We start from the raw sequence: 23881 nt of genomic DNA, 5'->3' as shown, positions 1-23881 counted from the left end.
AACAGAAAAATATTCCTAAAAAGCGTATGTAAATCGTCTCTCCGAGAATCTTTTTATACAAACATCACGAATATTCATGCAACGGAACGTTACTGATATTGGAGTCTATCAAAGAAACTGTTCGGCACGTTAGAATGATAATTTGAAAGATCCAAACTGAATGCAAACGAGAGGTAATGTGCGTGCAAGGATTCCCTGAGAGCCCACTTGATCCCACATTTTTATGTAACTGGCAGACGATTAAGAACGATGGAGTTTCAATTATTGCTGTAACGCCGCAGCTATGAAATGACTTTCTTCACCAGCCGAAAGCACTTTTCCGACATAAGTGTCCGAGATTACTTGAACGACTTTTATTGTAGCCGTAACCGCATACCGAACCTGGATTTGCATTTAGGGAAATCTCTCATTTATTCAGCCGGTAAAATGGGAAGAGATCATGCAAATTACGCTCGGGGAAAAATGTATAAGAATCACGGCAGAAATAAAGTTGATAGAACGGAATTCCGTTAATTAAAATTTTCCTTGAACGCTGGTAACCGAGAACTAACATTTAAATTGGTTCATTTACTTCAATTTCGGTTGTTCTTTTCTTTTTTAAAGTAATTGCATTTGTTCCTGGTGTGTACCTCGATTTTTGGAGTTCTTTTGGGGAAACTAAGAAATAATGCAGTTAACATTTGGTTTGCGACAGTGACAGTATGCCACAATTTATGTCTCGAATATGTTTAATAGTGAATTGTATTTAAATTGCTTTCAATGTTAAATTAAGTTCAAATTAAATTGTAATATTTAAATTATATTTCTAAATATTCAATATTCAGTATAATTCTATATCAAATTTCATAATTAATTAAAATGTGAAATTTTAGTTTTGATAATTAGAATTTATGGAAACATCGACGATCCGTATTAATGATTGCATTGATAATTGTATTGATTGCATTGCATAATGATAATTCCTAAATTCCCCAACTATAAAATTCCAAATTGCCAAAAGAAAAATGGGAATTTTGGAGAAATTGGAAGAGAAGTGAAAATTCAGAAAAATTTTCAAATATCCAAATTTCTATTAGTTTCTAAATTAACGAGGCAATTATTAAGGTGAGTTTGTGAGTTATTACATTTCTACAGTTTTAAATTAATAAACTCCTTCGCTTGTAAATTATTAAATTTCTTAATTTTCAAGTAATTAAATTTCTTCATTTAAAAATTATCAAAATATTTCCACTTCTATATTAATAAAATTCTTCATCTGTGAATAATTACATTTCCTCACTCGAATTATTAAATTTCCTTACTGCTAAATTATTAAATTTCTTCATCAATTATTCACTCTCCAAATTTATAAATTTCCGTCTCCTTAAATACCCAGAATCCAAAATCTCTCGACAACCTGCACAAAATTGCATTTTAACCACATGAAGTACAACTCTAAATGTCCAAAATCAAACATACATATAGGGTGTCACCTGTAACCCACGGTGACCTTGACTTTGCTAAAAAGAAAAAAAAACAAACTGTTTTCAACATTTGCTTTGCTAACATTTGTTGTGTGCTTTAAATCCTGCAAATATTCTAAACTTTCTTTCGTAGGGTGGCTGCAAGTTGAAGAAAAATAATGAGTAGCGTTACAGGTAGCACCCTGTATATTCAATAACAAAATTCGATTACATACCACAGAAATTAACCTTCATTCATAAACACATAAAATATCTACCCAAACATTCAATACTTCCACAAAGCAATGTAAACGCCAATTGTGTTTATGTTCAAAATTGCGCAGTGGTTTCATGTGAATGTCTGGCCGTCATTAAGCAACGAAACTGAAACAGCCTGCAGACTTTTCTCCATGACAATGCCGCTGTTAATTGGTCGTCAAATATTAATGTCCGTTTAATCACTTAGTCTCGGTCGACTCTGTCGAACCGATTGTGCCGGCAGTTAATTTTCGTCCGATTCGCAGACACTTTCACTGTTCGTTGGTCCCTGGCGCAAAGTGGGTAGCAAACAAGGGGCGAAACTCTTTGGTTGGAGTAATAAGCTGCATTAATATTTGCTCGTTTCTTAAACAATAAGTTGGTATATCAAAGAGCCCAACCACTCCCGCCGCTCATTGTCTCGCATGATTATTCAAATCCCCCGCCGTTTCTCGGCCGACCGCCATTCGACGAATACACGATTGGGAAAATAGTGCTTCTTTTGTTCATAGTCATTTTTCCCCTTAAACGCAACGCTCCCTTTGAATTATGACCACGTCTCGTGGCTTTACGTGATAATTCAAATTGGATTCGTACGGTTTAACGTCAGCCCTCGAGGACTTGTAATGAATTTATGATGTGAAATAATACTGTAGAGAATTTCGATATTGTTAATTCATGCTGGGGGCCTGTCAGGTCCTGTCGGTAATATAATGTCACTTTTATTGGTTTTACAGTGTTAATTCTGGTCAATTTGACGCTGCGAGGGGAGATTGTAAGTTTTTTAATTATTAATTCGTCAAATTTTTGAGGTTTCTAAATTTTTGGTTTAATAATTTAAAAGTTTGCAAATTAAGGTAAAGGTACCAGTAGTTGACCAGTTAAGAGAAATTTTCTACGGAAACAATGGTAACCCTTTACTTTATCAATAAATGGCGAGAATCAATGCATGGAGACGTTCGTTAAACCCTTCAGATTATGTACCAAGACCACTTTTTAAAAAAAGTAAAGTTATACAAGTTTGGTAAATATTTTTGAGAATTCGGAAAATGATCCAGTAGTTGACCACTCTTGAAAAGGAAAAAACTAGTAATTGACCACCTCTTTTCGTTAGTAGTTGACCACTTATATTCGAAGCAAGGTTAAAAGACTAATGCTGGAAATCAGTTTATTACCGTTTAATTTTAACAATAAGCAGTACAAATCATATTTAAACAATAAAACGACGAAATTAACCAAATTAATTGAATAAAACATTCAACGCAGGAACAGAATAAACATTACGAGTTCTGCTTGCTTTGGTGGGCTCATTAATATGAGAAACTACAGCATTCCATTTGTAGTCCAACACGTCGGGCTTCTCTGGCCACTTCCATAATCAACTAGTAAAATAGTAAAATAGCAAAATAACAAAATGACAAAAGAGAAAAAGAGGAAAGATGGAAAACAAGAAAATAGGAAAAGAGCAAAGATGCAAAATAATAAAATAGTAAAATATGAAAATCGCAAAACACTATAGCAGTATGATAGTAAAGTAGTGAAATAGTAAAATAGTAAAATAGTAAAATAGTAAAATAGTAAAATAGTGAAATAGTGAAGTAGCCACTATTCACTTCCATGCCTGTCAACTTCTGAAAGTTGTACATTAACAATACCCAAAAGTTGACCATTAAAAAACTATTGTTTTTTTAAGTTAGAATGACAAAAACAATGTATTTATTAAATTGATAAAACATTGTAAGCGCTTACACAGTAACTGATTTATTCACAAAATGTTCGCAACATATAAATTTTTTATCTGGACTATAGAGCTATTCTTAACAGAATCGTTAAGGAAATAGAAATATATCGGCACATTACTTACCTTATTGCACTCGGATATTCGCTGCTAATAGACACACTTTACTTCACGCGCAATTGTTCCAAAATTTAAACAACAAATGTCGTGGCATCTAAAAGTCACTATCATCTGAAGTGCGCAACTTATACAAACCTTATTTCATCATTTTTTAAACAAAATGGTCAACTACTGGTACATGGTCAACTACTGGTACTTTTACCTTACTGTTTTTTTTTTTTTTCAAATTTTTTTAATCATGAACGGTTCAATTTATTAATTTTTAAATTTCTAACATTATAAATTTTCAAAACTATGAATTTTTTAATTTCTGAATTTCTGAATTTCTAAATTTCTAAATTTCTAAACTCCAATTTACCAAATTCCCAAATTCCCAAATTTTAAATTCCCAAATTCTCAAATTCCTAAATTTTCAAATTCCCAAATTTCCAAATTCCCAAAATTCCCCAAATTCCCCAAATTCCCCAAATTCCCCAGATTCTCCAAATTCCCAAATTCTTAAGTTCTCAAACTCCTAAATTCCCAAACTCCTAAATTTCCAAACTTCCAAATTCCCCAAATTCCCCAAATTCCGCAGATTTTCCAGATTCCCCAGATTCCTCAAATTCCCAAATTCTTAAGTTCTCAAACTCCTAAATTTCCAAATTCCTAAATTCCCAAATTCCCAAATTCCTCAAATTCTCCAGATTCCCCAGATTCTCCAAATTCCCAAATTCCTAAGTTCCCAAACTCCTAAATTCCCAAACTCCTAAATTTCCAAACTTCCAAATTTCCGAATTTCTAAATTATGAAATATCCAAATTCCTAAACTTCCAAGTCTTTAAACCCCCCAACTATCAAATCCCAAATTCCCATAAGGGAGATGAGAATTTTAGAAAAATTAGAAAGAAATTAGAAATTTAGTAAAATTTTCAAATTTTACATGTTTAAACAAAATTATACAAAAATGAATTAACTTGTTTAGAATAACTGAACAACCATTTTATTTTCACAAAATAATATTTACAAATAATATTATTTGTTATTTTATATCATGCAATAATATTATAACGTAAATACTATTTTTGCAAAATTTGATTTACTACTATTTTTAGATTATTGAAAACCAAAAGCTAATAAAATATTAAATTTTAATTAAATAGCTAATAAAATATTAAATATTAAAATATTAAATTTTAATTAAATTTTCTTCAAAAAATGAATTTTAACGCAGTTCCATTATAAACGGTTCACTAATTGAGAATATAATATTGATTCGTTTACTGCCACAACGAATCCTGATTTATTAATGTTTGCAGCTACAAATTAAAACAAATATGTTCGAACGCATTCGAAACGATACGATAATAATTACTGAAGACAAAATCTCTAAGTTCTTCACTTGAATAGTTCAGCTTAAATATTAATTACTCTGCCTCTTGTTCCGCTTTATTGTTTCATTGTTCGATTAAATTAAAATTGTTATGTCGGTCACCGCGTGTCATCCGAATAGTTAACGCGTTAATAATTTTACACATTCAGTATAATTTTGTTCGTATTTTCTCGTTAAAATTTGTCTCGTATAACACATCATAATTTTCCGACGCAATTATTCAACTTGCTGTTTTAAGTTGTTAACGGAATGTTAATGGCACCCCGAATGTTTTTTCTTTCTTTCGTTTCAAATTAAATTTGTAACGCTGCCCACCAAACGCAGGCAAGGTTTCAGTAATTTCATAAATTTTCTGTAATTTTGTATATATCATCTCATTTAAATTTCTCTCGCGCATTAATCACCGTGAGCTTCGGTCGTTGCTTCGTGAAAATGGGATCACAAATGAAATGAAGTCTCCTAATTAACGCGGTATTATGTTCCGTTTGTTGAATTTTGGGATAAATATAATTGAAATGAACCTGAACACTAAAAACTGCGTTTAAACAATAGACCTTCAACATAAAATAGAATGCTATTATTTCACCGAAGAAATTACCATTTTTTTCTTTTTTAACGTCGCATCGACTGCTGGGTTAGCGACGCTCGATGGTTTTATGAATTTTGTTACAAAATTACGTTATACAGTTTCATTTCTACAAGAACTTTAGAAAATTATGTTCTCTCCATCTTTCAAATTGTGATGAGTCGTTTATTGTTAAAATTAACATTCTTAATTTTTATTGATAGTAAGTGCTCTGATATACAGGATATCTCACAATTTGTGTAGGTCCCTAAAATAGGGGGTAGGTAACGTGATTCTGAATAAGATTTCCCTTTGCAAAAATGGAGTTTGAAGCTTCGTTTTTGAATTATTAGGAAAAACACGGATCAATAAGTCGATGCGCGGTAATTCAGCGCGTGGTAATTCGAAACGTGGTAACTCGACGCGTGGTAATTCGAAACGTGGTAACTCGACGCGTGGTAATTCGATACGTGGTAATTTAACGCGTAGTAATTCGACGCGTGGTGATTCGATGCGTGGTAATTCGACGCGTGGTAATTCGATACGTGGTAATTTGACGCGTAGTAATTCGACGCGTGGTAATTCGATACGTGGTAATTCGACGCGTGGTAATGCGATACGTGATAATTTGACGCGTAGTAATTCGATGCGTGGTAATTCGACGCGTAGTAATTCGACGCGTGGAAATGCGATATGTGGTAATTCGATGCGTAGTAACTCGACGCGTGGTAATTCGATACGTGGTAATTCGATACGTGGTAATTTGACGCGTAGTAATTCGACGCGTGGTAATTCGACGCGTGGAAATTCGATACGTGAAAATTCGATAAGTGGTAATTCGATGCGTGGTAATTCGACGCGTAGTAACTCGACGCGTGGTAATTCGATACGTGGTAATTCGACGCGTGGTAATTCGATACGTGGTAATTCGACACGTAGTAATTCGACGTGTTGTAATTCGACAGGTAGTAATTCCACGCGTGGTAATTCAACGCGTGGTAATTCGACGCGTGGTAATTCCGTACGTAGTAATTCCACTCGTGGTAATTCACCAATCCCAGCGCAAGGATTACGCGTGCTCTGATTGGTACGTGTTTCTCCTTAATAATTCAAAAACGATGCCCCAAACCCCATTCTTGCAAAGGGAAATCTTATTCAGAATCGCGTCGGCCACCCCCCGTTTCAAGGACCCACAATAGTTTTGAGAAAACCTGTATATACAAACAAAATACAATGTTAGGGAAACAAACTAAAGTGGAAGCAATGATACAGAAAAAAATAAAAATTAAATCTGATAACCCAGGCTATTAGACGTCAAATAAATTTCAAAATGATACTTTTGATATAAGAATGTTTAATTTAAAGTTTAATGAAATGATATTAACATTTCAACAGTATTGATATTACAAAACCTCTGCTAGTTCAGAACAGGCGAATCAAATTAATTGCAAACAAATTACTGATCAATTACGAACTAATTTGTAGTTTGTAATTAATATTGCTCATTAGCACATATTTAATTTTCAATTATTTCTATCCCAAAATGATAATGTAACTTTATATTAGTTGTGATGTGGAGAATTTATAGATTTTGAATGAGTGTATACTTCTTGGAGATTCATATATCATGTTCATATGTAACGATTCGTATATATATTGTTTATTAATATTTGAGATAATTAATATGCGATATATCAGTAATATAATAATATACTACTATAGGATGTACATAATATTAAAAATGACTAATATACAATATATTAGTGTAACAAATATTAATATATTATTACATATGAACTGTTATACTCCACTTCATGCATCAACACAAATTCAATTGTTTAGTGAAATAGATTTCTTTTATCTTTCAATTTATATAGAAAATGCAAGTATATTGAAACTAAAATACAGAATTAAGCAATTAATTAAAGCACTAATACAATAAAGAATTGTTTAAATCTAAAATTACAAAAGTTAAAATTAAAGTTAAAGTTAAAGCTAACTCAAAGATAAACATAAAATTAAAAAAAATATCGTAACATAATATTTAAAAAAGAATAATGTAAAAAATTACCATAAAAAAAAATTGACCTGCATTCACCTTAATTTATATTAATCTTCCAGTCTTATAATAATCTTGTTCTTTATGTACATAATATTGCAACATTTACACAATTTACATTGCAACATCATGCCAATATTTACGTGTATTACCACAGATTCCATATTTTGTTTCAAAACACCTTTAACAAATACAAGTGCGTAATTATATTTAGATAAACAACGATATGCGAAAGCGGCACAAGTTGGATGACACGCAATGTCGACGCAATAAACGATAAATGCCGCAATGAAAATAAACACGTGTACTGCGGTATGCCATAACTGTAATTATTCAAAACACAATCTATGCACTTTACATAATGGAATATGGTATGGATATTAAACGAATATATAAAATTAATAATATAGATACTGAATAATAGAATTAAACACTTATAACTTTTAAATAAACTTTATACATACATTTATAATTAAGAAAGACTTAGGAAGAACCACTTAAATAACTTGATATATCCGTGTGCAATCAGAAAGTTTACGAAGGAAACAAGAACGAAAGAGAATATTAGAATTATTTTATTTAACATTTGCGAATCTAAATTGAAGCGACTGGCATCGTATAAATAATCGATAATCTAACATTCATAATTATCGACATCTTATTACCGACATCGGTATACGTTATCGACTTTTTATAAATTTATTTTTGCCATTTTAATATGCAAATTCAACATTACAATTAAAACTTTTCACTTACCACTTTACAACGACGGTGCAGCGTGAATATTACTAATATTAGTTATTGGGTTTCGTTAAATTTATGATATCGGTTACGAATGGCGTTCAACGCGTAAATAATTAATTCTCCGCATATCGCTGCACGTATAATTAATAATACAGACTGCAAAATTGAACGGGGGCAAAATGTGAAATACTGTTTCGTTCTTTCACTGTGATTTCTACAAAATCAGTTGCAAAAAGTAAATACTTTCATCTGTATTTATTCGATCTTGTATTTCTAACGTAATGAACAGGCTTCCGGTTGAAAGTAATTTTTAAAAAAATATAAATTGCATTTAGTATGAAAAAATGACCAATTATAATACAATGATAATAACACTTAATCAATGATAATAATTAATTGTGACAATAATTGATTACAATAATAATTGTGTTAATAATTGATTGTATCAGCAACTTAATTAAACAAAGTCAATTTTGTCAACTGAAACAAACTATAATGGTATTAAAAATATGGTTTAGTACATAAAAGGTAAATTATAGGAAATCAATAAGAATTGGTTCGAACGAGAACACGAATTTCACTAAATGAAAAATACATGAAAACCGTTTTAATCTTTATCCCTTCGTACGCTTCGTGGCAGTCGAAAATCTGTGAATCATCGTCATTACCGACCATCATTCTTACTCGTCGCTTTTTATTTGTCAGACTTCATTCTAAATGGCACGAGAGATTTATTAATAATCCAGCGCGTAACAAGGAGCGTGGGAACGACGGGAGAAACGGAGGGCGAAGACGTCAATTAAATTTACGGGACGTAGCTAGGTGTGCGTCTTCAGAACACTTTTCCACCACGAAACGATGAGTTTCATCGGCGTAATACGCGAAATTTTATTTCCATTTTATTTTGTAATCGTTTCATCACAGTGTTATTATCATCTCCGTCGATTATTATCGAATTTGAAACATCGAAAGTCAATTTGATGACGTAGAGATCAAATTCATAGAAAAATCGAAAATTAAACTCATGACTGATACATGAATTTGAAGCCTGAACTTTAATGAAAATGACTGTATAAAATTTTAATAATTTTTAGTATAAATTGGTTTGTTGTCAGAAAATCGTCTCATCTATTATTTAGCAGAATTATCATAGTACAAAATTGTTGATTATTATTTAACAACAATTATAACAATTAACAATTATTTTTATTAAGTACAATAACGAACCGTTTAGATGGACATTTCCTATAAACATCAAGTTTCAACCTGTTAGGCACGACGCGCCGCTATAGTGGCTCTCGCGGACATCTCCCTGTACGACGGTCCACTATAGTGGCTTACGCGAATGTCACCGTAGATTACATAGCGCCATGGCTCTCACTCTACTGACTCGCTCACCGTTTCAATTGAACGACCGTTTTCATATGTTTTGATTCGCACTTTTTTGCCTTCACCACGCTTTATAAGAGTATTAACAAATCCCACAAAAGTACATTACATGTAATTAAAAAGGTATCAAGTAGTTTAGGCACCGTGGAGCACCTCCTTGCACTAATACACGATATTGGAAACATATGGAAATTACATATTTTGTGAATTTTCTAAAAAAGTAAATTATCAAAGTTAAAGCATATCATATCTTTGGGAAAAATTATAATTTAATCATCAAAAGCTTCGTTCAAATGTACTCGTAGAGAGCACTGTCACACATTGAAGTTCCGTTTACGCGTAATTCAAACTCTGCTGTACAGAGAAGCAACTGTGTGTATATATAGCGATGTATGTGTATCACCTTAAAAAAAAACGAGAGAATTTTGTTGTTAGGAAAATAAGTTTAATCCATACGAAATAAAGTAGTTCGTACACATCTAAAAGGATGTTTCATTTGCATTTCGACCAAATTCCCAAACCCGAAATACAACGATAGCAAACCGAGAAAATTCCCAATTGACAAAGAGCAAGAATTGTTCGCAGAAATTGAGAAATGTAAAATGAAATCTTGTCAGAAGGAACTTTGTACAAGGGGCGCTAACAGAAAGCCACAAAGTCTCATCGGGGACTTCGTAACTCTCTCACGTTCATGTTTTAAGCCATCTTCGTGGTGAACGGTCTTTACGATTTCCAGAACCATGGATCAGATTAAAGTAAACCCTTGCAACAATTTTGCTGGGCTTCGTCTCTTCGTTGGCTCTCGTCATTTCTCTTTTTTCCTTTCTTACCCTTTTATCTTCCTTTTACGGCATAGAGCATTATATCGATCGAGGGATTAAGTCGTTAAAAGAGCTTCGATAAATTTACGAAGGAGTTTGCACATTCATTTAAAGTAACTCGAATACAAAAGAAAGAAGGCGAGCTAACATATTAAACGGATACACTCGAAACGTGAATTCTGTTTAATACAACAGTTTGGAATAGGTATTTAATAGGTATTTATTCTTTTACACATATGATGTATATGTACATGTACAAGTATGTGATATACATATGTATGTATATGTATATGTGCATATGAAGTATATGATGTATGCATATGATGTATGCATATGATGTATATCATATGTGTATACATGTATATGATGTGTATGTACATCGTATGTACATATAATTGTAAATTCTCATATTCTTAAATTTCGAAATTCTTAAATTTTGTATACAAGATTACCTAACTTCCAAAATTTCAAATCGCCCAAATTTCCAAATTTCTAAATCCTTCATTCCTAACATCAAAATTCTCTACATTCCAAATTCTCAAATACCCAAACCGAAGTCCCCAAATTCCCAAATCTCCCAAATCTTTAAATCCTGAAATCTTGAAATCCCCAAATTTCCAAATTTTCAAATCTTCAAATCTTCAAATCCTCAAATCCTCAAATTCTCGAATCTTCAAATCCTCAAATCCTCAAATCCTCAAATCCTCAAATCCTCAAATCCTCAAATCCTCAAATCCTCAAATCCTCAAATCCTCAAATCCTCAAATCCCCAAATCCTGAAATCTTGAAATCTTGAAATCCTCAAATCCTCAAATCCTCAAATCCTCAAATCCTCAAGTCCTCAAGTCCTCAAATCCTCAAATCCCCAAATCCTGAAATCTTGAAATCTTGAAATCTTGAAATCCTCAAATCCTCAAATCTTCAAACTCTCAAATTCTCGAAACCCCAAATTTCCAATTTTTCAAACATCAAAGACATCCCTCATCCTCAAACTTCCACATCACAAATTCCCATTTTTCAAATGCCCCAAATTTTCAAAGCTCCAAATTAAAGAATTAGTAAATTTGAAACTACTACCCTCAAAACTAACAACCCTGAAATTACAATATTACTGTACCATTTTCCACAATGGCTACCTTGTTCCCCGAAAAAGATCCTCCACTTACCATAATTAACCTGTATACAATAATATTTATTCGCCATCCTCGCCGAAGCACGAATGTATATTTCATTGAATAAATAATGAGCTCCATATAAAATGAACCGACAACTACTTCGCATCTTAAGTTTCATCGGTAATGGTATTTTGTACACCGGGCCGGCCCATGAACGTTCATTTTCATCCTTCTATAGAAACACTCCGAAAAGGGTATTACCCCGATTTAATTGGAAGCGTTTGCCGATTTCTTTGGATAGGGAAAATTTCAATTTGAAAGCGACTCTTTGTCGAGGACTTTGTGAATGGTTCTCGAGTCAGGGAAGAAAACGGTAAGGCTACAGGTTATGCAGGGTCACAGCGGCGCTGTCTTTCTCTATTTGTCGAAAGATCCTTTGTTAAAGAGGTTCGGGTTGTTTACAGTAAACACCTATGCACGGTGGATGACATCAAAGGTAACACAGATAATTGGCTGAAGCGATACCGGAACTGCGTCGAGCGACAGCCGAAGATTGTAAGATTATATAGGCAGCACAGGCAAATGTAATCAAAAGCAGGTATTTCATCACGCAAATTCATTACATCGTGTGTGTACACGTATAGCGTGAGCGTCTTAACGTTCGCAACAGCCGGATCTACCTGGATTTAGGTAAAGCGTGCAGCAATTACCGGGGATACATGAAAGCAGGGATGAAAATTCAATTTCGCTCGGTTATGGTGGCTGTAAAACAATGTTGCAAAAGTTTGCTGATATGATCGAAAAGTATCAAAAAACTATGATACGGAAGTATAGCCAAATTTTTATTTTGATGTTGATATTTTTCATCCCTGTCTATTTTACAAGTTATGATGAAAATATTTCCAATAAAGAACTACTTGAATCTAGATGAAAATATTTCCAATGAAGAATATTTGCAACAAATGACGCAAATGATGCACTGTTAAATACTGTTTAAAAGCCATTTCTTCCTAACAAACTAAAAAATTATCGAGTTAATGTAACCTTGATTAATCTAGACCTACTGACTATTTCATACAAATATGTATATTAAAGTGTACATGAATCTAATAGACACACATGTGTTGTAATGTAGAACACGTATGGCGAAAACATTCTACCACCTCATGTATGTAGTTTGTTAAAAATGTTGTTCAACACGTTACTAGAATCATTAAATACAGTTAACATACTACACATGAGTCTGACATAGACACACATATGTAATGTCGAACACATATGTCAAAAGTGTTCCATTTCACAAGTAGAGTATGTTAAAAATATTGTTGAACACCAATTATTACTATTACTATATATACTAAACATAGTACATATTAGTCTGATAGATACACATATGTAGTGTCGAACACATATGTCAAAAGTGTTCCACTTCACAAGTAGAGTATGTTAAAAATGTTGTTTAGCACCAATTACTGTCTTCATTAAATACACTAAACTGTAGTACATATGAGTCTGATAGACACACATATGTAATGTCGAACACATATGTTAAAAGTGTTCCACTTCACAAGTAGAGTATGTTAAAAATATTGTTGAACACCAGTTATTACTATTACTACATATATACTAAACATAGTACATATGAGTCTGATAGATACACATATGTAATATCGAACACATATGTCAAAAGTATTCCACTTCATAAGTGTAGTATGTTAAGAATGTTGTTTAGCACCAGTTACTGTCTTCATTAAATACAGTAAACATAGAGCATATGTGTGTGATAGATACACGTATGTATGTAATGTTGACCACGTATGTCAAGTGTTCCACTTCACAAGTAAAGTATGCTAAAAATGTTGTTGAACAGCAATTACCAACATCATTCATGAGTTAAGGTCGAAACGAAAATTTCGTCAGTTAGGTCACGATCCCAAGTAGAATTATTCAAATGAAATCAATGTCGAGGCACCTTTTTATCTAAAAATTCGATTATTCCCCCGCAGAGTTGGAAATTGGGTGGATTTATCGAAAGCTCCGGTACAAGTCTGAAATTATTATTCCCGACAATTCTTCGTCGTCACCAAATCCCCGACCAACAAGAAGGGATTATCTAACCAAATCTAGCTGAAACGAGTTCTTTTTTCTTCCCTTCATCTTCCCCTCCCTTGACTCCTAACAGACCTCCCTAAGTCGTTCGTTCAATCTCGAGAGTCCGTCGTCAATTCGGTCTTACCTCTGTCGTAAAAATCATGCTAACATTTTTCTTGCGTCGAAATATCTTCTCAGTTTACATCGACAAAAAACAAAGTCACCAATTATGGTAACTAATTTTCTTTATAAGTGAGATTTGTCTCTTGGAATCCTTTCTAATTCGAATAAATGGAGTAAAAATAATAATTCATAAAACAGACCACATTTGTTAAATATTTGTCATTTCATATTCTTGGAACCAGAACAAAAGCAGCCAGCGTACGATGTGACTCGAATACTTACGAGTTTAACACCTAAATCTGGTAACACATGGCGCTATTAACATGAATTTTATATGAATCCTCATAAAATTTTCGAAGGCAGGGTCGCTAAAGCTTTCGTAAGCTGCACAACTTACGCGGTTAATAAGTTTTGTGTAAGTAGTTCAAATTATTGCTGGCAAAAGTAGGATGATCATTAACCTATTCTTTACCGAATAAAATTTAATTGATAATAGCTTTCTGAAGAGTTGGCACTTTCGTGCAGCTATTTCGATTTAAAAGTGAGCATTTCAGTGAAATTCATAAAAATTGTTCAAATTATCTTGGAACTTATCTTGACACTCTGCCAAATGCATCGCTGTCTGTAAAATACTTTGTACAGGGCCGCTCAAAAGTTTTGCACACTCTACTTCTTTACATGAACTAAGCATTATGAAATAAGGTTTTTAATGTGTACGTAGTTTTGTTAAGAATGTATTTGTTTACAATTTATTTATTCAGAATACACTGTATTTGTAAAAATTGAATATGGTTATCACAATAGTTTAGAAGTAAATTAAGTGCAGATAAAATCACCCTGTACATTTAACGTACTAATTTCATAAACATGAAATGAATAATTTATAAACGAACAATAAAGTGTAATATCGAGTCAAGAAGTATTTTATGAAGGTATTTAACGAAAACCTTCAAGAGAAAATAATGAGATTGTATCTGTACCTTTACTTAAAATTATAACCTGTACCTTTTGAATATTTTAACTACGTGTTTATGAAAAGTAAAATGGCGAAAGGTAAAAGTTGCAAGCAGGACGTGTTTGTCGCTGAAAGAATATCAATATCAAGAAAGTGCTTGTCAGAAGAAAGAGAACATCTCCTAGAAAGTTTTGTCAGAAGCATGGCTAATAAATCTTTCCTAAAGAAAATGCTTTTGTTACAGAAACATCATAAAGCGATATAAGATACAGGAGATGTGGATGTCGAGATCATGTAGCAACACTCAATAAACGTGTACCAAGATTCTGTACTAAACAAAAGTAATCGTTGAAATGGTATTTTAACGAGGTAAGTGTCGAAAGAAATCTAAGGGATGATCCTCCGAATCGTCACGTCGAAAGATTACAGCTTCAAAAAGTGGATATCTGTCCGCTGACAGATCGTTATTGATTTCCTGTCGATTCGGAATCATCGGTTGCAGAAATAACCAGCGACTCTTTCATTCTGTGGTATTGACAGCGACTTATACGCCATAACTATTAGCTTTGTCGATGGTATTTTCTGCTGCTCGTTATGCTTTGAATTCAAGCAGAAATTTATGCTTCACGTTATAAGCGGCTACAAGTCCAGCGATAACAGGCCAGGCAATTTCTCTGCAGAACTTCTTCCGACATCGAACGCATTTAATCAAAGCGATAAAAATATCGCCCCAACGAATGAAATGTGGGACGGAAAAGAAAGCGAAAGCCTATCAGGGATTTCTTACTTTATGGATCAGACCGCGTCCTTTGAGGAAATTTATTCGAGGCAGTAAAACCAACCCCCTCGCCCCCTCCTTTTACTAAGCCGCAGTATGGCAAGTATCCAAGATCGGAAAGTCGTTATTCAGCCCATAAATTAACATCAGTGGTCACTTATATACACTGGATAATATTCCCTTAAAAATCGAATCATTGGTGACCGTAAATTGACAAAAAATCGAACTTCAGTAGTACTTTAAAAGCACTTTCTGCTATTTGCATTGAAGTATGCTTTAGTTTTTTTATTTTACTACTTAATAAGCATTTTTAGTACTTTAGTAATACAATATAAAATTCGATTTCAAAGGTATATTATAACTGATTATTATTGCACAAAATTATATTTTTTATTTGACCACTTTCTACTTTGTATTTAATAAATAAGAACGTGTGACCTTAATGTAATAAACAGTAATTTTAACTTAATGTAATTCAGTATAGATTAATAATCTTGGAGACAATACAAGAATGAAATTGCTCCTAAATCAGATTGAAGATTAGTCTATTTTCTAGATAAGGTGTTTGATGTCACCGTAAGGCATAACTAGCCGGAGAGTAGGGGCAATAAAAAACAGGTTTGTCGCCTTGAATGATATTCTCGAGGGATGTCATTATCTGAGCAAATGTCTTTTGAAAGTGGCGTTAGTGGCCCTCCGTGCTCGAGAGGCGTGCATTATCTTTCTGCAACGTAATTTCGTTTCAATGTAGATCATCGAGGACGCTGACTATATACCACGGCGCCATTCACCTCGGCCGCCTATCTACCCTTACCCTTTGCTTTTATTACGAGACAGTGGATCGTGATAAAAAAAAGAAGAAAGTGAAGAGCTATTTCGTTCTCGTATCAAGGGAACTTCTTCCAGTCCTTGGTTTCCGGTACCGTTCTAGCTTTGCCACGGTTTCGTGGTTACACCTTTAAATTTATCTCGCGTCGTTTCACGAGAACTTAATTGTGTTGTCGAGAAGTCATTAAGACGTGCTTGTCACTTGTACTTATTTTCACCCGGTTTCTGGCGGCGCTGACTTATTTATTCACGGAATGAACTCTTTTGTGGAAAAAGTGGGAGAAGATTTAACATGTACATACGATTGAAGCAAATCTTCTTCTTATTGAAGGTTAAATAAAAAGATGAATGGTAGAATATAACAGGGTACAAAAGTACAACAGAATAAAGATGTACAATACAACAGAATGTAGGAGTACAATACAATATATATAACATACAGAAAAATCCATTGAATGATAAATGTAGAAATTGTAACAGAATTCTCTTACTTAAATAGTCCGATTAAGTTAAAATTTCTTAAAGTTACATTTTACCAAAATTAAAAAGAAAATGTACACACGTTGAAATATATCAGCGAATCAAAGAGGAATCTGAACAAGAAAGCGTACGGAAGAGCAGGAAGAGATCGTAACGAGAAGATATAACCAAATTCCCAGCCGTATTTTACAGTTCACCGCCTTCCAGAAAGCCGGCTAGCAATTTGCATAAATATAGCAACGCATCTCGGAGGCTGCGATAAAACGCCACCTTCTTAGGGTCGTAAAAAACAGTAATTGGTTATTGAGTCATCGACTCCGTAGAATGAAATCCTCCTCACCCTTGCGCTCTCAATCCTAACATCCCTTCATCCGCACGTACGTTGGCTACGAAATAAATAACCAAAGGCGCATTCGATTCGGCGCGGCATCGACTCGAATTCAATTTTCTATCGAAAGTTTCATGCAGAGTTGGCGAACGAGAGGAACGGGCTGATCGAAATACCAAGAAGATTGCCTCCGTTCCGAGAACATTGCGAAAGAACTGATGCTTGCGCAGGGGGAACCACCTAAACCGAAATATTCACGGCCACCAACTGAATTCGAGTTTCACTGTTATCGATGATTCGATAATTTGCATCGGAAATCCGTTAAACGATACCATCCTACGCAATTGCAGTAATACAACTTTCCACGGTATATTTTGCATGTTCTTGTGTTACACTTATTGGAGATAGATAGGGATCTACCACTGGTATAATTAGATATCTTTTAATATGTATATGTTTTATAGTATTGAAGTACTATAATATTTAAATTTTATATTATACTTTTTATAGAACATGTTAATGTAAGAGTACAGATACAGTTTGTAGTATCCAATAGGACGTCCAAATACTATTCCATACAATATTCTAAATACTACTCCACATACTACAACATACAATTACTCCACATACCACTCCATACATTACTCCACATACTATTCCACATCCTATTACATATATTACTCCTCATACTACTTCACATACTACTCCACATACTACACCACACACTACTCGATATATTACTCCATATAATACTCCACATACTACTCCATATATTACTCCATATATTACTCCATATATTACTCCATATAATACTCCACATACTACAACATACAATTACTCCACATACCACTCCATACATTACTCCACATACTATTCCACATCCTATTACATATATTACTCCACATACTACTCCACATACTACTCCACATACTACTCCATATATTACTCCATATAATACTCCACATACTACTCCATATATTACTCCATATAATACTCCACATACTACTTCACATATTACTCCATATACTACTCCATATACTACTCCACAAACTACGGCATATATTACCCTACATACTACTCCACATATTACTCCACATACTACTCCATATATTACTCCACATACTACTACATATATTACTACACATACTACTCCATACATTACTCCGTATACTACTCTACCTATTACTTGGCTATTTCACACATTAGTTCAATACATTAGTTCATTTATTAATACAATTTAATAGCGACATGAAAAGAGGTTCGTTCTACTACTCCTTAGTTTTCAGTTAAGTGATTTTCAAATATAAAAATTAACAAATTTCTCTAAATTTAGAAATAGTAAAAAGCATAAATTTAAAAATGTAAAACTTTAGTATTCTGAAAAAATTATAATTTATAATTCATAAGTTCGTTGATAAAAAGAAGCACGTCAACAATGCATACTTTGATTAAACAAGATTTACATTGCTGCAACGAAACATTTTCATTCCGAAAGATAGGAACGTGAAATGATAGAGTCGAATGTTTGCGAGTGAGATGTGTTAAATGCAGTATACATCGAGTGAAATGTATCGGACAGTTTTGTTATTTTATTCGAGCTCGAAGGCACGTAGTGTTCGAACAACGTACTGTATCTCATTCGTCCCGGCTTCACCGCACTAACTCTGTTTCGCAGAACATTACACCTGCGACTCCTAATTTGAAGAAACGTGTCCGCCTTGCGGACTGTTCCCGTTACAATTCCGATCAACAGAGGAGAAAAGGATACAAAAAAAAGTATTGTTCTTTTTCTATACGTTCGACTGAAGGAATAGTACGAAGTATCGTTTAACTCTTTCGTTACTGGAGATGTAGTAATCAACAACTAACTGTTTTCTGTATTATAAAACCTAGAGAGAATATACCGATAAGGAGCTACCCTAATTAAGAAGCGTTTGTGATAAAAATATCGATACAAAATATAGATGTATAAATACTTGTACGTATATAAATATGTATATATACATATATGTATAAATATGTATATGTACGTACCTAAATGCATACTTGTGTAAATATGTACATGTGCAGATATACATATGTATATGATCACATATAAATTTGTACATTTATATACATACTAACATAAATATAAAGAAATATGTATTTTTTCTATCAGACATGCAAAAAATTTTCTTTTAGGCATATCATGCGAAGAAAATTTTTTGAATGAAATTTAATTGTCAATGAATAAAATTTAGAATAAAAAAAGACGATTCTAATATAACAAAATATAATAAATGTTTATCGGATAATATGAATTATTGCTTTTGGTGACTTTCATAAAAGTTATCCGTAATTTTAAGAATAGTCTACAGAACTGTTTCATATAAATTAATTATAAATTGATTTATAATTGATACATTTAAATAACCGAGAGTGTAAATTTGGAAATATAAAAACTAAAAAATTTGCAGTTCCTAAAATTTAAAAAAATTCCAAAAATTTTTAAATTTTAAAATCTGGAAATTATTATCGAAATTATACAATTTATTTGTGAATATTAATTCAATATAATTACTATGTATTTTATTATGCAAATAAATTGAAAGGTAAATGGAAAACGACAAAATAAATATCAAAGCAAGATGTCAAATGGAAAACAATAAATAGGTTGAGTGGCAATAAAGGAAAACGTAAATTTTTAACTAAGGAAACGAAGTTTGTGTAAAAGAGGTGTGAAACAGAGCAAATAAAATCGAAAGGAACAATACAGTCGAAACAGTTAAAACGAAACAGTACTATGGATTCTTATTTTCATTAAAAGAAGAGTAGCAAAAGAAAAGAAACAATGCACTAAAAGAAAAAGTTCTCTAGAGAAAAACAATAATAGAAACAACCTACTTTTTTATTTAACAATGAGAATATCATTTGGCTGCATTTGAGTATCAATGTGAATATCATATAATTTGACAATTAAATTCATCAAATTCTCATCAAATTTTGAATTCATAACATTTTCTCACAATTATTTAATATTTCATTATTCATAATATTTTACTTATACGAAAAAAATATAAAACCTGAATGCAGAATGTTACATCCAAACAGGCAAAACTGAAAGGAGCAATGGTAGACAATAAGGTTGCTAGGAATACAGAGTTGCGACGGGAAACAAGGGAACTATGAACAAAGGCATGTTAGTACTATAGAACAGTGGTTCTCAAAGGTGTGCGGAACATAGTTGTATAATATGTGGATAATTTATGCAACGTGCTGTACAACAATTGTTCTCAATGTTACATATGGAGACAGTCGTGCTAATATACGTTTAGAGTTAACTAAAAAGAAAGTAGATGCAAGAAAAATAGTTCACTCGAGTAAACACAAAATATATTAAATTAAATCATTTTACAATTGTCATATTTGTTAAGTTTGTTTATCTATTTGGTAGAATTATTTGATTAGAAAGAAAACAATATAATTGGGTAATTTTTGTAAATACTCAAATTGGCAGATCTTAAAATTCAAGAGCTTTTACAGTTTTAAATTATCAAATATCTAAATGTCTAAATGTTCAAATGTCCAAATGTTCAAGTGTGCAAATCTTCAAATGTACAAATGTACAAATGTCGAAATCTTCAAACCTTCAAATCTTCAAATCTTTAATTGTCCAAATGTTCAAGTGTACAAATATTCAAATCTTTAAATCTCCAAATGTCCAAATGTCCAAATGTCCAAATGTCCAAATGTCCGAATCTCCAAATGTCCAAATCTCCAGATGTCCAAATCTCCAGATGTCCAAATCTCCAGATGTCCAAATCTCCAGATGTCCAAATCTCCAGATGTCCAAATCTCCAGATGTCCAAATCTCCAAATGTCCAAATCTCCAAATGTCCAAATCTCCACGTGTCCAAATGTTCAAATGCTCAAATGTCTAAATGTCCACACGTTCAAATCTCCAAATCTCTTAATATCCAAATCCCTAAATCTCCAAGTCTCCAAATTTCCAAACTTTCCTAACAATCGACTTTCCAAATTGTAACACTCTCAAGTTGCCAAACCACCAAACCCCAAATTGCCAACTATAAAAACCCAACTATCTAAAATTTCCTAAGGGAACCAAACGTGATCCCACCCCCACAAGGCACACTTCCTACAATGAAGCATCTTCCCAAATTTGCTTCATAGAGAACGCGGTTGAGAAGCGCTGTTAACCAAAGAAGATCTCAACAAGTAAACAGACGGATTAAGAGAAAATGACGAGAAGCAACAATAAAGGGAGGAAACGTGCAAGCAGATTCGAAAACACTGTCGGTGAAGATAGGGTGAAGACGATGACTCGAATACAATATAAATGATCCCGCCTGCGTTTCCAGCAGCTCTGTAGCTACCTCGGGCTAACCTCCATTTACATATCTGTATTATTCAAGCGCGACTGTTATTCAATTTCTACGCAACTTGCAAATGCATTATTATTTTAGCCGGCGCATGGCTGCCAAGCAAAGGCGAGCGTTCTCCATTCGGCACGCGGATGAAAATACGGGAAAGGTGTAAAACGGAGCAGAAACAGGAACAGCGGGATTGAAGTACTATAGAAAGCACTTGACCTTGGACCTCGGAAGATTTCCGTTATTTACACGAGCGACTCGAGGCTCTCTTTTCTCGCTTCTCTTCTCGCCTCTTTTACCTGGGACCGACAACTCTAAGCTGTGCAATTGCATCGCTCTTGTGAAACACGCTTTAATTCTGAGAATTCAACTTGTTCCTCCGTCGCTCTCAGCCAATTGTTAATGTTTTATTAATAAGCGTAATACGAGTTCATCGAGTTACGGAATCACGCTGCCAGCATAATTCTATTGCTAAACTGCCATTTGCTTGTTAGATGCGCTGGTGGAACTTGGGAAGTTGGAATTCGGGTAACTGACGCGAATGAAGATATAAGCAAGAGCTTTTCACACATTTTACCTGTGATGGTTGATCAATTCAAAGAATGTGTGTGCAATTTTTCATGTATCTATTTGAAATGATTTATTGCATTAGACTTGGTCAAAGCCAAGTATCTTCTCAGCCGTCAACAATACAGTCTATAAAAAAATATTTGATTGCTAATCACTGAAAGGTGACAAAGATGAGAAAAATCACTAGTTGAGTGACAAAATAATTAGTACTTGACTCAGTCGAAGGCAAGTACTACAGTCCCTGGCCATGGAAGGATCACTATTTTTTATTAGGTTTGAAGATCCACTCATTCCATATAAAATTTTACTGCATTAGTCCGGAGACATTTTTCGTTAAACCCTCTAACCTTATTGTCATCGTCATTAGGAACTAAGGCGTACACGATATCTTGACAATAATACAAACAAGTATAATAACGTATGTAATAGAAAAGTACTTTGTGGAGAAGTATTATAACCTGGCCATCGAAGGACCACTATAAATTTTCAGAATTTTTCACGTTTTCGGTAAAATTAAAAGGAACTTAAAAGGAACTGTTCAAATGGTAATATTTATTAATTACTAACATGACTACTGCTGCACATAATATTATTAACACATGTTAATATCTTGTATTTCCACCCTTTGCTTTGGTCAGCATCCAGCATGCTTATACACTGATCATATGCTTTATATCTTCATTATTTTCCCAAATATCTGTAATTCTTTTCGACTTAGATAATGTGGTTGGAGAGCTGTAAACTAGTCTTTTGGGTAGGCAGACATTTTCCATGGTATTCAAATTTCACCTGACGCGCTATCGATGCTCGAGCCTAACGTAAACACGGCCCTTAATCACTCATCACACAATTTATTATCACGATAGTAAATTGCTACGCTACGTACATATCGTTATCAATGTATTTAGAAGTAATTTTGCATGACCTAAGCCAAGATCGTAGTATTATAGCTAGATACAAGAACTGTAATTAGAGATAGGAGAATCAAATTGATACTATTGATACGAGGTTGCAAATTATATTGTGTATTTACACATATCTGGCAGCTGCAGATCTATTCATTCAGATGCCAACTTTTCAGACGTACACGGTAGCAGACTGAATCAATACATATTAAATATTCCCATTAACGTATCGATACGTGTTTGATATTTCCACGAAAGAATACGCTCATAGTCGTATTTCCACGAATCCATCGATACCTATTTGATATTTTTATGAAAGTATCAATATACATTTGAATGCCCGCACAAGTATATGGCTACAAAAGTGAAATTTTCATATTGGGTTCTAATTCGATGGTTGAGGACTGTAAAATCTTAGTCAGCAACAACAGAGTCTATGAAGGAATATTTAATTACCAAAGAATGAAAAGTGACAATATTGAAAAACGTGATTTGTCACGAAAGTTTTGACTCAGAAAAATGATTACTCGAAAAATAATAAAATTGAGAAAAATCATTTTCTATCTTTGAAAGTTATGCTAACTGGACCAAAGTCAATCCAGCTTAGGGTAACCGTAAAGATTAGAGCTACACCGATACAATTAGTTAACCAAAGATAGTAACCCTAACTCAAGTAGAATAGGCCAGGTAACCTGCCTAAGTCAATAGTCGACATTCTATGAAGTTACGGGTAACTTGATTAACCGACTAATTGGTGGACTACAACAATGCTGTAAAGTTTAATACCCTCACCCCAAATGTACTCTTTCAAACAGTTATTTCAACATCAA

General features: G+C 33.3%; 1 protein-coding gene and 1 long non-coding RNA gene across 2 annotated transcripts in view; both read right to left on the bottom strand.

Annotated features, from left to right (window-relative positions):
• The window catches only part of timeout (circadian regulator timeout), a 312058-nt gene that overhangs the window by 252652 nt on the left and 35525 nt on the right, over positions 1 to 23881 (bottom strand). The window lies entirely within an intron of this gene.
• LOC143264903 (uncharacterized) lies at positions 2864 to 3769 on the bottom strand. The gene is made up of 2 exons (XR_013038886.1): positions 3565 to 3769; positions 2864 to 3082 (listed from the first exon to the last, which is right to left on the bottom strand). It is a non-coding gene; the product is annotated as an uncharacterized LOC143264903 (long non-coding RNA).

This window comes from Megachile rotundata, chromosome 7 (assembly GCF_050947335.1).
Source record: "Megachile rotundata isolate GNS110a chromosome 7, iyMegRotu1, whole genome shotgun sequence".
NCBI classification, from domain to species: domain Eukaryota; kingdom Metazoa; phylum Arthropoda; class Insecta; order Hymenoptera; family Megachilidae; genus Megachile; species Megachile rotundata.
This window is presented reverse-complemented; position numbering and strand designations above follow the sequence as displayed.